The sequence below is a fragment of the Gobius niger genome (assembly GCF_951799975.1).
Source record: "Gobius niger genome assembly, chromosome: 1".
In the NCBI taxonomy this organism is placed as follows: domain Eukaryota; kingdom Metazoa; phylum Chordata; class Actinopteri; order Gobiiformes; family Gobiidae; genus Gobius; species Gobius niger.
In genome coordinates, this window is record NC_136852.1 from 70,134,755 (window position 1) to 70,151,481 (window position 16,727).

Below are 16,727 nucleotides of genomic sequence, written 5' to 3' on the forward strand. Positions count from 1 at the left end.
AATTACAATACATTTAACAGTGGGCGGCATCGCGTCATAGAAGGGGGCGTGGCCTCGCCGAGGGGGAAAACAAAATCTTTTGGGAAACACAATATTTCACTCTCTCTCGCCATTTTCTGGTGAAATATAAATGTATTTATCACATACAAATAAAGTCAAGTCTAAATCAGGTTCATATGGTGTTTATTATTCAGTAGAAGCAAAAAAAAGGGCAGCTAGCGTTAGCATTAGCACGATGCTATCATGAAGCACCATGTCAGCATTCTCCGTTATTTATGTATTTATGGGCTGTTGAACCACTTTGCTCCTCTCCATGTCTTTTTTTATTTAGCAGAAAACTATATTCATAATTCAGCATTTGTTAAAATAGTTTTTGACTAAATGGAGAAAGAGGAAAATTGTTTTCCCCCGTAACTGTTTTCAAACATGACCATATATGGGTGATTCCAGAGAGGCCGTCTGTGTCTATACTGTATGTGACCCAGCCTTTGAAGAAGCGCCATGTTTTGTGTCAAAGCCAAGATACAGTAATCCAGTTGGTTGGATTTACTGAACTTACATATTACAAATATATTATATCTAATATACCTGGATGTTTTAACTCTCTATAGTTACATTTATACATGCAATCTGTATGTATAAATGAAGCATGACTTCTTTCCTCCTCCCAGGTTCCCACTCCCGAGCACAGCTCACCCTTTGCAAAGCAATGAGCAAAAACATCCAGCAAAATGGCACATCTAGGCGAATTTATAGTCTTTTTAAGAAGTAATGATGGAAATTTTAAGTCTACATTACACTCTCCTCTTTTCTCTTTCTTCTGTGAGGCTTAAAGAAAAACAGATAAATTGTGTCCGCCAGTGTCTGATGGAGGGGGTTGTAACTGGAGAGGGGCAGGTGAGTGTAAGGAGGCAGCAGTGTCCCCCGTGGACACACAAAGAACACAGGGGACAGTGGACAGCCTTGTCAAGTGCCCTTGTTTACACTGATCTGATATGGCCCTTTATTGGTGTTCTGTTCTGGTCTGGTTTGTCACCCAACACCACCATGTTGAATGGAAAGACATCCCGCCTTTGCTCTGCCCGATCCTGTCAGACCTCGGAGGCGAAGCAGGAAGGGCCGGGTTGGTCCTGGGATGGGGTGAATGAAGTGTGTGAGTGAGAGGTTGGTGGTGCATGGCAGACTGGGAGTCTCACCTCCGTCAGTCTGCCCCTGGAGCAGCGGTGGCAACAATAGTAGTTCACCGTCACCGAGGACAGGGGGTCTGGAAAAGCTCCATTATCATTATCATCATCAGGACAGACAAAAATGATCCGAAACACAAACAGAACCCGAAGCGTAGAATGACTCAAATAGATTTTAAGGTTTACTTTAAAGCAGGGGTGCCCAAAGTGGGGCCCGCGGGCCAGACTTGGCCCGCCGAAACAATTCTGTTGGCCCGCCAGAGAGTGACCTACTTTTGCGCTGCATGTGGTTAATACTAACTCTCTTCCATTCATTCTCAATGGTAAATATGGATGCAGTACACCTTTTGGCCACCAGCGTCAAATTGGGCGCGCTGTTTCACTCCTTTCGCAAAGTTAAGGAAACACTGTTGTGATGTCTCACAGGCACTTTTTCATTTTGGCCCTCGGAGACAAAAAGTTTGGGCACCCCTGCTTTAAAGGAACAGGCCACCATTTTTCCATACTGAGATATGTTCTTACCTGGGCTTAGACGAGTTGATGTGTACCTGTCTGGTCTTTGTGCGTGCCCTCAGTCACACAAAAAGATGTTAGCATTTGGCCTCTCTCAGTATATCCCTATAGCTCCAAACGGGGGTGAAGTTAGAAGCTACCACGCTCTTCCACGGGCACAAAGACCAGACAGGTACGTATCAACTCGTCTAAGCTCAGGTAAGAACATATCTCAGTATGGAAAAACGGTGGCCTGTTCCTTTAAGTTTATGTATGTTAATTTAATAGTGAGTGTGTGATTGTATCTGTTTAGTGTTAGGAACATCTTCTGTTCCTGTGTTTGGCTATTTCGAGACTTAATGGACAACAGTCTGCATTATAGGGGAAGTATTTCTTTTCCACAATTAAAAAAAAGTATGTAAAAATAAATAAGTATATCTGGTAAAATAAGCTCATGTCAGAAAGTGATGCGCCCCCTCTTTTCTCCCCCTCAGAGCTACCTGTCAGTGTTGGCCTGGGCTGAGTGTGTTGACAGTCGTGAGGAGGGCGTTGAAAGCAGGATTTTGGCTCTAATCTCCTCTCTGATCCCTGTGTAGTGAAGTGCGTGTGTGGAAGACTGACACGTGTAAGATGACACCCAATGTGGCAGATACAACACGCTGCATGTGAGGGCTGGTTTATACTCCAGTGTCTATCAATGCAAAGAACCCGATTGGCAAACCCATGGTAGCGCCATGGATACGGGCACCTGCTCCAAAAAGTTGCTACTCGTCACCATGCTAGCTACAAGCGCTGTTTAGCCATGAGCAGCAGTGCCTCACCGTGTTGCTGTAGTACAGGGGTAGGCAACGTCAGGCCCGGGGGCCAAGTTCAGCCCTCCAGCATAAAACCTTTGGCCCACAAGTGATTTATGAATAATGTTTCTTCAAAATTCTGAGACCAAATAAAAGGATTCTAAAATGTGTAAAATACTGTCAATATTTTCACATTTACCAGCAAAACACCCCATTAGGTCATATTTTATGTGCAAAACATATATTTGTAGAAAAATAGTGCTTTACTTTGGGCTACAATGGTGAGTTTCGGCCCTTGGTGTTTTGGCATTGAAGAAAATCGGCCTCCATGACACAAACTTGCCTACCCCTGCTGTAGTATAAGCCTGAAAGTCTCTATACCTGATTTTTACACACATACAAACTCAAGTGTGAAAGTGGGAACACCCTTTTTAACTGTTGTGCTCCAAAGTGAAAGTTTTCAGAATCATGCTAACGAAAACTAGCTAGTGCATTAGCCTGCATTAAAAACAGTCTGAGTCTAGAATAATTTTTGGAATATAACTGACCTTGCATCACATGAATGATCACATTTTGAGGGACTATTTTCTAGCAGATCACAAAAAAAATATCTCCAGAATACAACAACACTCTGGATAACTAGGAAATGAAGCCCTATGTCAAAAATCCTGAAATATCCCATTAATTTGAAGGGGGGCCCCAGAAAATGTATTCTTTAATAGCAGTAAATAGACCAGCTAAAAGTATTATTCATGATCTAAAATCCACCAGAACGCAGGAAATCACATCTGAATTATACACATTTTCTTGGGGAACGACCCCGAAACCCCCCTTAAAGTGCCCTCCCACACTTTAAATAGCTTTTAATGTCCATTTTGGTGTTGGTGCAGTTCGCCCCTCTGACAAGTCCATTCACATACTTCGAGGTACAAATGGATTTTGTCAATGCAGCCCCTGAGGTGTTCAGTCACCTAAAGCAAATACTTCTATTTTTGTTACGAATATCGCTCGATTACGCGACACTATGGTCAAGAAAACGGCCCGACCGATGTCTTACTCCAAAGCTGGGGGAAAAGTTGACAGCCCTGGTTTCTGCAATGGAAAAAGTCCTTTTAACCTCTTACCAACCGCCTAAACCAAATGCATTCTGTCCTCTTTGGCTATTATTTAGGCCTGTGTAACGCCTCATTTGAAAGCTAAGACCCACATAACTGATCTTTTTTCTCGCGTTGTTGCTGTGTTGTCACCTTTTTTTATGTGTTTTTTTTTGTTTTGTTTTTATTTTTGTCACATTTTTGTTGAATTTTTGTCACTTTTTGGTTGAATTTTTGTCACTTTTTGGTTGAATTTTTGTCACTTTTTGGTTGAATTTTTGTCCCATTTTTGTTGATTTTTTGTCACATTTTTGTTGATTTTTTGTCACTTTTTGGTTGAATTTTTGTCACTTTTTTGTCACATTTTTGTTGAATTTTTGTCACTTTTTGATTGAATTTTTGTCACTTTTTGGTTGAATTTTTGTCACTTTTTTGTCACATTTTTGTAGAATTTTTGTAATTTTTTTATTGAATTTGTGTCACATTTTTGTTGAATTTTTGTCACTTTTTTGTCACATTTTTGTTGAATTTTTGTCAATTTTTTGTTGAATTTTTGTAATTTTTGTTGTTGAATTTGTCACATTTTTGTTGAATTTTTGTCACATTTTTGTTGAATTTTTGTCACTTTTTGGTTGAATTTTTGTCACATTTTTGTTGAATTTTTGTCACTTTTTGGTTGAATTTTTGTCAATTTTTTGTCACATTTTTGTTGAATTTTTGTCACTTTTTTGTTGCGTTTACATCCTTGTTTTCTTTTCATATTTTGTAGCTGTTTTGGTGCTTTTTTCCGAAGAAGCTTTTTGATTAGGGTAAAGCCAAACTGGATAAAATGGGATCCTATCAGGTGGGAGTTAAGAGGTTAAATAAGTTATTAGACAGTTTTGAATCGAGACTAGGACAATCTAGGACTGACTTGAACTCAGACACCAATGTTTTTTATCCAGACAATCTCGCTCTTGTTTCACACACATTTCTAACCCTTTGGTGAGCGATGTCTTGTCCTGGAGAGATATTGTTTGCCCTCAGTCGACCTTCCCGATGCTTATGAATGCTACCTTTATTCCTGCTTAGCTTCACGTCTATTTCCAGCTCTGGGTCACGACTGTGCAATATAAAGTTAGTGTCTCTGGGTTATGGATGTCGTAAGGGTAATGTGAGTGCAGCCTTTTGTAGGATGGAGGTTGGGAAAGCGAAGCGTGCAGACAGACAGACATGTGGGTTAGTATGGTTTATAGTGGTGATAAAATGACTGAAATGAAGCCAGTGTATTGTTGCTTTTTGTTTCCAGGGACCTCAGTATCTTCATGTCAATTCGTGAACAGCTGGTTTTCCATGTGTCTGGTGAGTTTTCCCTGTCCCTTTGTTTCCCCATCCACCAAAAACCATGTTAGCATCACCACATAAAAGATCTGACCTTACGAGTATCATCATACAAGTCGGAAAAAAGTTGATTTAGCATAACATGAGCGATTTAAGCACAATGTATTATTCTTCATACACCACCGAATTTGACTTACGCTTGCTGTACCGCTCTCTTCTTTTGAACTTTATTTCCCCCTCGGGGCCTAGGTTTTGGCTAAAGGTCCGAAAACACACACACACAACACCTCTGTCTGGCAACTGAAGCTTTTAATATTGTTTTGTAACATCAATATGTTTCAAGTGAACTGGCGTAGCTTTTAATCTTTAAGAGAATGCAGCTTGGTCCGGACGTCCAACTCCAAACTGATGTTGTCCTTTTGTTGTAGATACAGACCTGGTTGTTGTGGTGCGTTCCAGGTTTGAGTGCTTGGCTTTGCAGAACCTCATAAATGAAGAATATGTTGAGAAGCATTGCCAGAGAAATCATTTGTGTGCCACCCTCAAACATTCACATACAGTAGACACAGTAGATGAAATAATAATAACGCATTTAAAGACAAGGCTAAAAACATTGCTTAAATAAATACCTTTCAATACAATCCACAGACTGTGCTGCCCTGAGGGGGTCAGGCAGGGTGTTCCAGAGCCAGGGAGCCGATGACTGAAAAGCCCAGTGTCTCCCATGGTTTTCAGTATCGTCCTGGGGCAATGAAGGTGAAAGCGGTTGGTGCTTCGGAGGCATCGTGATGATGTGTGGATGGTCAGGAGATCTACTGAGGTACTGAGATGCAGATCCATGAATGCCTTGGTGAATGAGGAGGCAGATTTAGTAGCGGATGTGTTGTTGGATTGGAAGCCAATGCAGGGCGCTGTTAGAGGATAACATTAAATCGATATTTATCAGACTGGGTCAGGCTGTACAGTCGGACTGTCTCTGTCGTAGCCTTGACTGTGGCGCTCACTCTCAGCCACTGAAAGTTTGCTTGCGTATTAATAGTAGTATTTATTAGGGTTGGTCCATATCATGCCGTGCACGGTAATACCGGTACAGATTTTGGACACCGGTGTAAACTTTCATACCGCGGTAGATGAGATCATTTGCATGCGCAGCTCATTTCAGAACCACATGGAGATTTAGGAGATATAGTGAATCCTTTGAAAGTTACAATTAATTTAACCCATGTTTCTGGCAAACACATGTCCTAAACACGTCATTGCCTGACAGTAAAAACACTCTTTGTAGAAAGGTGTTTCTTTTTCTGCTTTATTGGGGACCTCTTTGAGCTTTTGAGGAGAGACGCCGCTTGTGTCTCTACTCTCTCTGGTCCTCTGCACACTGACTGGCATGGAGAACCTGTGTGTTTTTAGGGCTGGTCGGAGTGAGTTGATTGGGGCATTGGTTTCACCTGCTTGTAGTGCCTGCTGTGGTTGGGGGGCGGGGCGAGCAGGCAGCTGGACAGCACGACCACAAATGCATTTTGCAAAAGAAGAACGGGGAGAGGGAAATTGCTGCCACCATGACTTAAAAAATTCAGATTTAGTCATGATGCCATCCTTTAATTTCCTTTTAGCTTTATTTTGGTCCTGATTTAGTGTTACTTTTACTTCACTACTTGGATAACTGCTTTTTTTTATTACTGCTCATCTATCTACTCGTCATAATACAGAAATAGTTCAGTCTTATTATAAACATTGCTAAAGATTTCATTTGATCAACCCTTGTGTGGCTTCTGTGAGCATGAGAACCGCCTCCTCCCTTTGTTCTGTTGAATATTTAGCGCATGTGTCTCCTCTCCTCAGCTGTCTGTGCGATCCATCCGAAAGGCGGAAGACTTCAGGGGCGGTTTGCAGAAAGTACTTACAGGTCTAAAAGTAGCGTGACTAGCTTTGTCCTAATCCCTGTTTGGGTTAGAATGCGACGCAAAATAAACTGGTGAAATGGGACACCCCTGTCTACGGGCCAAGTCGGGGCAGGCTGATAAAAGAGCGGGGTCGTTGTCTGTGTGACTCTACAGTGGAGAGTGTGAGGGAGCTTATAAAGAGGGCGAACATACCGATAGTGTGAGCACAGGCTTGTAATGGGCACAGTTTAAAGTGCAGTAACATGCGGGGTTAATGACTATGAGTGGTTTTAAGTGCTTACAAAACAGACTGGAGCAGTGGCTTTCAAGCCAGAGAGGATTCGACCGGGTTGTAGACCTGCTGTAGAATGAAAAAGATAAATAAAAAAAAATCCTAATTTAGTTTGTGTATAAGTTAGCATGATGACAATTAGGGAAAGATCTTCTGACAATATGTTGATTGGGTATGGGCTGTACGTGGGTTGGGATAAGGCCTCGATCTTTAAAAAGAGAATCCACTTTGATGGCAATGAGACAAAATATCCTCACCAGGTTCTCAGATGCTGAGACCATGGCGTTGGTGAAGGGTTAAAAACAACAAAAACGTATTAACTCATTGACTGCCAATGACGTCTATAGAAGTCAATTAGGTTTTTCAACGGGAACAGCTGCAGCAAAGCCTTGAGCATGTCTGGTGTTAAAATCTTCTTGTGTTGCCTGATGCTGCCACCAAGTAGTGACTCAATAAAAGAACTTCTTTCATTGAGTCATTGAGTCATTGCTCTTTCATTTTTTGGTCAGAAAACAGCATTTTGGGTGATTTCACCTATTTTCTATGGACGATTACTAAAGAATGGAAGGAGGTGCAAACAAACCTTTTATTTTAGATGAAAGAAGAGAGTCTTATATTTCTTTTGGTGGGTTTCGTGTTGACATGGACCTAGACCTACATTTCCGTGAGTCTTGAAAACAGTAAAAATCATGAAAAACCTCTGGCAGTGGGGAGCTCTCAGATTTGAAAATGGCTGGCAGTCAATGAGTCATGAACAAAGAGATGAGATGTTTTAGTCAGTCATTATTGATCTAATTCGTTGAATGTATCAATAATACCATCTGAGTTTTTTATTTTGATTGACTCAAAGATTTGGCCATTTTATATTCACTGCTGCCACCTCAGATCATACGTGTAACTGCACCTTCTATATAAAGCTTGTGCATGACGGCACTTAGGACCGAAACAACAACTTTTTCAATGAGAGTGCAGGATTTTAGAGGCAGTTGTGTAGAATGAGCCCAGACCTGTTCACCACATTAGGACATGGCTGGAACATGTAGGGGGAGGAAAATACATATAAAACATAATACAGTGTTCCCTCGTTTATCGCGGGGTTACATTATAAAAATAACCCGCAATAAACAAATTCCGCAACGTTTTTTTTTACAACTATTATACAGTGGGGAAAAAAAGTATTTGGTCAGTCTCACATAGACATTCTATTGGATTTTGGCCAAATACTTTTTTTCCCCACTGTATATGTTTTAATGCTGTAAAACCCCTCACCACACACTTTATACACTTTCCTCACTTGTTCACACGGGTTCTCCCTTATACCTGGTGTCACTGTGTGATTTTTTTTTGTCTTATAAGATTTTTAGATGTCAGATGTGGGGATGGAGAGACAATCATAGCTACGATCTAAGTTTTATCGTAGCAGTTTCAGCTTCAGCAGGCGAGTGTTTAGCCGAGGCGAGCGCCACATGCTAGCGGTGCTTAATTACGCGGAAAAGTAAAAAAGCAAACGCGGAGTCGGAGTCGGACCCGCTCATGCCCGGCCTGTGACTCTGCGGCGTGCAGTGTGTGCGCTGATGTGTTGACGGGACAAACAAAGATCCTCTCTGGAGCGAGACGAGGGCTCACTCTGCGACTAGCCAATCAGGACGCAGAACACAATGCGCATATGCCGTTCATACACTGTAAAAACGCATTCAAAATTGTACTACAAATAAATCCGCGAAACAGCGAGACCAGGAAAGGTGAACCGTGTCATAGCGAGGGATCACTGTACATCCGAAGTGCCGTCATGCACGAGCTTGATATAGAAGGTGCAGTTACACGTATGACCTGAGGTGGCAGATCATACACTACTGCAGAGGGAGGCAAGTTTGCTCGGTGGAGGGCAGGTTTTCTTCATCATCAAAAGACCAAGGGCCGGAAGCAAAGCATCACTTTCTTCTACATTACGCCAGTGCTGTACATCATACACACTGGAAAATGTCCATCTTCAATTAGATAAATTACTTAAAATCGCTTAAATAAAGTTTTTTATGTCAAATTTGAGTCGGTTTGAACTAATCTAAGATCAGATAAAAATGCCAATAGAATATAGAAATACCACTGGAAATCATTCAAATGAACTTTTACTCTAAAAATCATTTATTTTTCACTTGAAATTTTACAAAATAATGTGATTCAAAGAACAACTTGTGCTTGTTCCATTGGCAAGAATAGGTTTCATCTGCTCTAAGCCCAGACCAAATCAACTAAAACTTTTTGATTTAATCTCTTAATTCAAGTAGATTGACTTGAATTTACTTCCTTTAGATGAGTATTCTTTTAGGATTATGGCCGAAAAAGGTGCTCTGCTAAGACATTTTAAGGAATTGACAGTATTTTTCACATTTCTAGAGTACTTTAACATGCAGTTGATCTCTGATTTGGGTTATAATATTTCTCAAAATCATCTCAAGGGCCAGAGTTTGATCATGGAGCCTGACGGGCCTGACGTTGCCTACCCCAGCACTACTGTGAGTATAACATGGCCAACTTGCATCTAGCCCCTTTAATATACAATAAATAGACAACAATGTTAACTATCCATTTTCCATAATTATAACTCTTACATAATGATCATAAGCCATCCTTGACTGTTTCCCAAACTCCAATTAATTTGATTGATAAAGACATGCTACGTACAGTATCTATATAATTTAAGATTATTAGAACATGGTTTAGTGGCTCAAAGCAAAACTCCACGTCTTTCTTTTAGGAGAGAACATCATTGTAAACCTTAATTGTAAATCTAATCGCAGTTGTTAATCTACAGCACACAAAGTAGCAAATTCAGAAGCTAAGACATAATACACTATTCACTGCGGATATCCTGTGTCCGTGAAAATAGCCGTGAATTGGGAGAGCATTTAGTCTGACTGTGTGATTGGCCCATTTGTCCCCGTTGTGAACAGCTTGTGCTCTGTTTCAAGCATAGCCAGCTGGAGTGAGCAGAGGCACAGTGTTGTTCTGTGAGAGCAGTCAGGTGCAGAACCACACTCTGGGTAAAGCTCTCAGGTCACACAGAGGGGAGCGCTAAGAATGGAGCCATGGACAAGCCCACAGAACAAACTCTGGGTACATTTCAGCAGAATTTCCTTGACGGTCGGTCAATAACAGGAACATTGAGGTTTTAACCATTAAGTGAATAAACACTTTTTCAACCTGAGCGTCACATCTACTAAAACTGCTTTTATCAAGGTCCAGAGAGAGATGCAAATCAACTCAATACATTTTGTCCACTTTTAATATAAAGAATACAGCGTAAAACAATGTGCTGAATTGAGTATAATATTCTCACAACCAGTGGTTTCGTTAGGGATACACTATCTCCTTCATTTTGATGGGACAGGGTCGTAAAAAATCTTCATGAGCTATTTTTATCCATCATGAATGAGGCTATATCCACACGAAGACAAAGCGCTTATGTTTTCAGAAACTTTCTTTGTAAGCCTGAAGCAGCTCAGTAAATGTGTGCGTCCACATGGGTCAACTCAGGTCTGTGGAAACGGTGTAATTCATCTTCCAGGCCTGTGTGAGGCGCTGTGACGCTAACACAGAGAATAGAAAAAGATGTAGAGGCGCATGTGCAGTAAACTTATGTGGAATGTGAACAGTGAAATGATTGAAGGATTTAGGATCTACAGAAGAGACGAGGAGGAGAGTTTATTCTTCAGACGTAAAAACCTGTCAGTGACTTTTACTGTCAGTCCAAAAACACAGACTGACTCGTGTTTTTGTACTTGTCACCTGTGGCTTGTGGACTGCAGTGAAGCAAAGAGGAGCGGAGTCAAACCATCATAGATCCATGAGGAAAACTCATTATAAGGTCAGTAGATTATGGATAACAGACTCTGGAGCTGTGATGTCATCGTTTTAGTAAAAGTTGCGGAGACGTCGTAACAATATCGTATTGTCGTATGGACGATAGACTGGATTGAAATAAAATATCTTTGTTTGGTCCTCAGCTTAAGGGCCTAAATCTCTCATTATAAGCATTTTTTTTTTAAATATATAAAATAAGATAACTCTTATTCATATTAGGAAAAAATCTGAGATTGCAAGATAAATGGAGCGAAACTAAACATGATTTTTGAACAGAACACAGAAAAGGACGACTTATTTAGAGCCTCATCTGCTCGTCAACATTAACCCTTTACTGAAGTAGGTCATTTTGACTCACTCGCCTGTAAAATGACGTCTCCAAATTAAAACCATTGCTGTTAATGTCACTTATGGAATTTACATAATACTTCTGTATGTGAGTCTCTAGTTGTAGCCACAACAATCAGTATGACTATCATATCCACTATTGGCAAGTTATCAACTACAGCACTGAATAAAAGAATAATTTTCTTTATCCTCGCCTACATTTTTTGATGAAAATAAAGGTCCACAGCTGCAATAGATAGGTGGAACCAAAACACACTCTTCCAACAGGTCAACAATATCTGTAAAATTAACATTGTACATCAATTTTTACATGGATATGTCCATGCGTTTTATAGGGGGACCTTTGTCTTACCCAAATCTATCATTTTGACTAGTAACATTTCGGGCAATGTGACTGTGGTGCGTATAGGAATGCATTTAATGGTGCACGTCCCGTGGGCAGGACTTGTTTCACTATTACAAATGCAAATTGGAGCTTATTATTTGCATTTCCTCAAGCTTAATGTAGTGTTTGAGAAACGGCGAAAAGGACAATATGCAGAAGTTCATCATGCGTCTTCTTTGAAGCCTGCCCGATCCCGTGTGTTACCTCCACACATTCCTCTCTCTCCTCTCTCGATCCTTCACATGTTTATCCAAATCCATGCGCTCTCAGCTCCGATGTGAGATTCATCGCGGTGCTAAAAAAGCTGTTCAGTTGCTAAATGTGCAAAATGTAAAGTGAAACCATGCAGTGAGAGACAGTAAGAGACAGAGCAGTGCTGCGTTTGGACTTTCAATACGGCTTGATTTGTAAAGAATGACAGACAGCTTTCAAAATTTGCCCATAAAGCTAAGAATTTTCGGCTAATATAATCATTTGGGATAAAATGTCTTTTTTTGAGTCCAGCTCATGAAAAACAGATTCACTTCCTTGGGAGAATGAAGGAGACGGGTCGTCTTGAAATGAACCTCTCTTGTTGTTATTCCTGTGTCGGTGCGGTGGTCCCCTCAGGCTCCCTTTTTTTTTGTCTTCCCACAGATGAATGACCACATGGGGGGGCCAGAGTTGGGGGTTGCGAGGGGCGGGTGGGATTGGACACCTGTGGGGCCTCTCTGTGGGGGCTGATGGACAGGGGTTCCGCTTCAGGTGGCTCTCATTTCTCACTCGCACAGGAGAAAAAAGGGAGCAGGGGGTTTTTTTGGGGGGGGGGAGTGTGTGTGTGTGTGTTTTGAAAAGACGAGACCAAAGCAAAACAAGGGAAGAAAGGCTTTGAGTGGGAACAAGTCACCCCAACCCCCAATGCACACTTTGAGGAAAGCGTTATTCCAATACTCTGTGTTTTGGCTGTTTTGGTTTTACTGAGTTTGTGTTCTGGGTGGTTTATACGTTTTTATATCCTCATTTGAAAGCTAAGAACCTCCAGTCACTGAGTTTTACCTTCTGAAAACTGCACTAGCACTACTTAGATCTTGATTGGGGGGAGGTGCTGCGATTATGGAAGTAGCAGAAAGTCCCTCTTTGCACTGGTTTTAGCCGTCGCAGGAGAATAGGAAACATAAGTTAGGCAATTGATTAATGATTAATGGTCTTTATTGTTAATTTGAGATCAAGAATAAATGGAAAATGTCTAAATCGTAAAATCGAGTCCGCCGCTTTCTGACGATCTGCTGCTTCACAAAGGCCGTGTTGTGTTTTAAGAGGAGGAGGTGGAGTTTTCTTTCCCACTTTCCTCGGTTCTGCTCCTGAGCCTTTCTCTCACTCTGCTCTGAGCGGACCATTTAGCTCCGCCCCTTTCCCTTGAGTCTCCCTGGAGACGGTTGTCAATCACAGCAGAGGCATGAAGACGATAAAACGAAAACACTTTTGAAAACTCCATGGCTTATTAAGAGGTTTTACTTTTGAGAGCAGACAAGGAATATCTAAAACAGAATTATTATGTTTTTAAATAAAGGGTTATGTTATGCTAATGGCCCTAATTGTTGCTACATTATGAAATATTAATGAGCAGGACTCTGAGCAGTTTTCCTCATACAAAAGATCTGGAGACTTTTTAAAGTTTATTTCAAATAAAATCGATGAAAATCGTAATCATTCAAACTGAGTAAAAAAAATGAAGATTTTGTTTTTTGGCCATATCGCCCAGCCCTAGTTCATAGTTTGTAGTTTTCTTTGACTACCATGACGAAAGAGAGAGATGTACCTCGCTAAAAGTCTGTTAAAACAAATACTTTCTTTGCTCAAAAAAGAGGAACGGAACAGAAACTTGGTCACTCACCACTCACACCGCTCCAGAGTGACAGGAGCCTCTGTGACAGACGCTTGTTCCATCTGCTACAAAAATGGCTCATTGGTTTGTCCCAAAACAGTAGGATTCACACTCTCACATACAGTACTTTCCCTTTAGCCTAAAGGCCTATTCATACTCCACAAGACTGAGGCAAAAAGAACAACACCAAAGTTTGTTTGGGCCCTGACATTTCATACTCATTTCATAAGACGTGTTGCTGCCGAACTGCCCCGTTTCAGCCGCCAAAACAAACAAGAGATTACAGAAGTGAAACCAGCCATTTGAGCTCAAACTATTATGAAATGATGATGAATCAATCACAGTATTGCAAACATTTTGAAGATTGACTTTATGTCCCCTCCTGGAACCGCCACCTTAACGTGGTGGAGGGGTTTGAGCGCTCGAATGGGGCTCTGTTGTCGGGGGCTTCGTGCCCCTGGTAGGGTCTCCCAGGGCAAACAGGTCCCAGGTTACGGGTCAGACAAAGAACGGTTCAGAAGCCCCTTATGAGAGACCAACAGGCCCGGTTAGAACCATGAGGCCGTCCTTCCGTGGACCCACCACCTGCAGGAGGAGCCATAAGGGGCTGGTGCAATGTGATTTGGGCAGCTCCAACAGATGGATAGACAAGGCCAACAACTGTTTCATACCTAATTCTGCCCATTTTTCCAGGTATAATGAAGATATTCTTATATATAAATTAGCCTTCATTGTGTTTGGATAAAAAAAAAATTGATAATTAATGCCAGAAAAGTTCATTACCCCCCACGACCCGGAAACGGTGGAAGAAGATGGATGGATGGATGGATGGATGGATGGATGGATGGATGGATGGATGGATGGATAGATGGATGGATGGACGGACTTAATGTTGGTATATTTGCCGTTAGGTTTCACTTGGTAAAGTCATGTTGGTTTCCCTGTGTTTAATGAAGGAGTCTAACCACCGCCTAAAGCCTTTTCAGAAGTCTGTCTATAACGTCCAATATAAATCAACCTTTGATTACTCATAAGCAGAAGCCTGTTAGCTGATTATGGTAGGTCTGCAAACCATCCGTCATAAACCTACTCCCATCCGGAGCGGCGCACGGGCCCTGACGGCCCCTCACCCCTGACTAATGCTCCTGTAGCCCTGATAACCATCTGGACATGATTGTGTTTGTGCTACCCTGCCTCATATACTTATCAAATGAGATCTGCTGTCCAACAATCCAACCCTTTGTTACAGGACCGTGGGGCATTCAGGGACCCTCTGTTCTGTCCACCTGACACCGAGGGATCTGTGCAGCGGCGACTTCACCGGCGAGGAGAGACTGAAGCAGACACAGGCCAGTGAGTGAGTAGTACGGTGAGTGCAAAAATCGGCCTAGAAATACAAACAAGACAGTGCAGGTGAATAGGAAAATAAAATTTATTTAGAGGAAATTAATTTGAAACTTTTGCTGTTTTCATTTTGTGACAGAACACTTGTTGAGGGACAGAACTGGCTAAAATCCCAACATTGACCCCTGTGTGATGTTTTCACCTGCCTCTGTCTCGCCTTACGCAAAATTGACTTGAGTTTCTACCATGTTACAATGTTGTGCTCTCATCACAAACATACCCGGGCTGTTTCCCAAAGCCTTGGTACCTCGCCTTAGTCAAAAGTGGGCGTGGTCAGGCATCTACATCATCACTCGCCGCCTAAGTGCTGTTCCAGTGTTGAAGTGGGCTGCGTCCGAAACCATCAAATTGTAGCCTCTAAGCACAAACACTAACAACTAATCCTTAACCTGTCATGGGGTCGACTGTTAGATCTCTATGCAGTTTGTGAACTAGAGCTTCAGAGCTGTTTTGCACAATCCGTCCATCCTTACCCAGGGGAAGGGGAAGTGATTCCAGATTCCGATTTTGGCGCAGTGGCTTATGGGATGGCACATAGCTCCTAATCACCGGTTAGTTAGCACCACAGGTCCCTATCTTAAAGTGGCTATGATAGTTAGCATTGAGGCTCCTTTTCTTAACTCCTTCCTAACTGACAGCCCAATTCGGAAGCTTCTTGTCATGGCGGACGCTAACGCACATCCGGTTTGGCGTAAGACTTCTCACCAATCTGCTCGTTTCGGAAGGAGCCAAGTGTTCTGAAGGCATGTGTCTAAATATACCAAGGATACATCAGTGTAGCCTTCATTGCCTTGCTCCAGCCAAAATCACCCATCATGCACCACGGCTTTTGGGAGAAATGTGGTGCTGGCTTGTGACTTGTTAGAGCATTTAAGCGTCACTTTTTAAGAAAAAAAAAATTCTTAATGGCTCTGCAACCAGTGTTCATTTCAGTTGCAAAAAAGCTTTTGTCAAGATAATGCATTTCAGGTTGTTATGTTTTAGTCAATAATCGAAAAACTAAATGTATGATTTGTTTTGTTAATTTGAAATGTATGTTATTTGATTCAAACAGACAAGGAAATGTCACTGCTTCGTGGAGGAGAGGACTTCATTTGTTTCATGGGCATTGAATTTAATTAATATCAAGCAATATTTTTTTTTTTTTCAAAGTTTTAGTCCCTGATGATGAAACCTATCTGAAAATACAACTCGAAAAGTTTGATTTTTTATTCTCAGATAGGTTTCATCATCTATATATTTCATACATCATATATTTATGATGTCACTTCCTTTAGTTAAGTGAGTTCCATTAGCTGCTCTTTTTGGCCAAGGCAGGACACTCGCCTTGGACTGGATGGAAGTGAGTTTGAAGGTGCTGCCTTCAACACCAAGGCAAGGCACGGTACCTCGGTTTTGGGAAACAGCCTTGGCGTTGTGTTTTGAGCCACTCGCACATCTTTGAGTAATCCATGAATCTTCCCCGGTGAATATCTAAGGGAGATTTTCATTACATCGTTTTAGATCAGTATCATTATGAACAAATAACAAATTGCTTGAGTTGACAAGGCAACAGAGCTAAACGCTAACTTCCTCTTTCCACGTCCTCCATCTCATTCTTCTATGCAACAAATTTGGAATTGACAACAGCTCGTACAAATATTTTAAGCTAATATGTTTGTTGCCGTAAGGAACAGTCTGGCCCAGTGTCGGAGGATCACAAGATTGAATTTCATGAATGGCTGCTTGTTGATGAACCGTGCTCCTTCCGCTGACCTTTTTCCGGCGGCCGCAGAGATAAAACCCCAAATTATTACGGCATCACTG

At 41.6% G+C, this 16,727-nt stretch overlaps 1 long non-coding RNA gene across 1 annotated transcript in view; it reads left to right on the forward strand.

Annotated features, from left to right (window-relative positions):
- The first annotated feature begins 395 nt into the window (after positions 1 to 395).
- The window catches only part of LOC306960777, a 590,186-nt gene continuing 573,854 nt past the window's right edge, over positions 396 to 16,727 (forward strand). Inside the window, exon 1 of the long non-coding RNA XR_013792712.1 lies at positions 396 to 472. This is a non-coding gene — a long non-coding RNA (uncharacterized lncRNA). The remainder of the gene's footprint in view (positions 473 to 16,727) is intronic.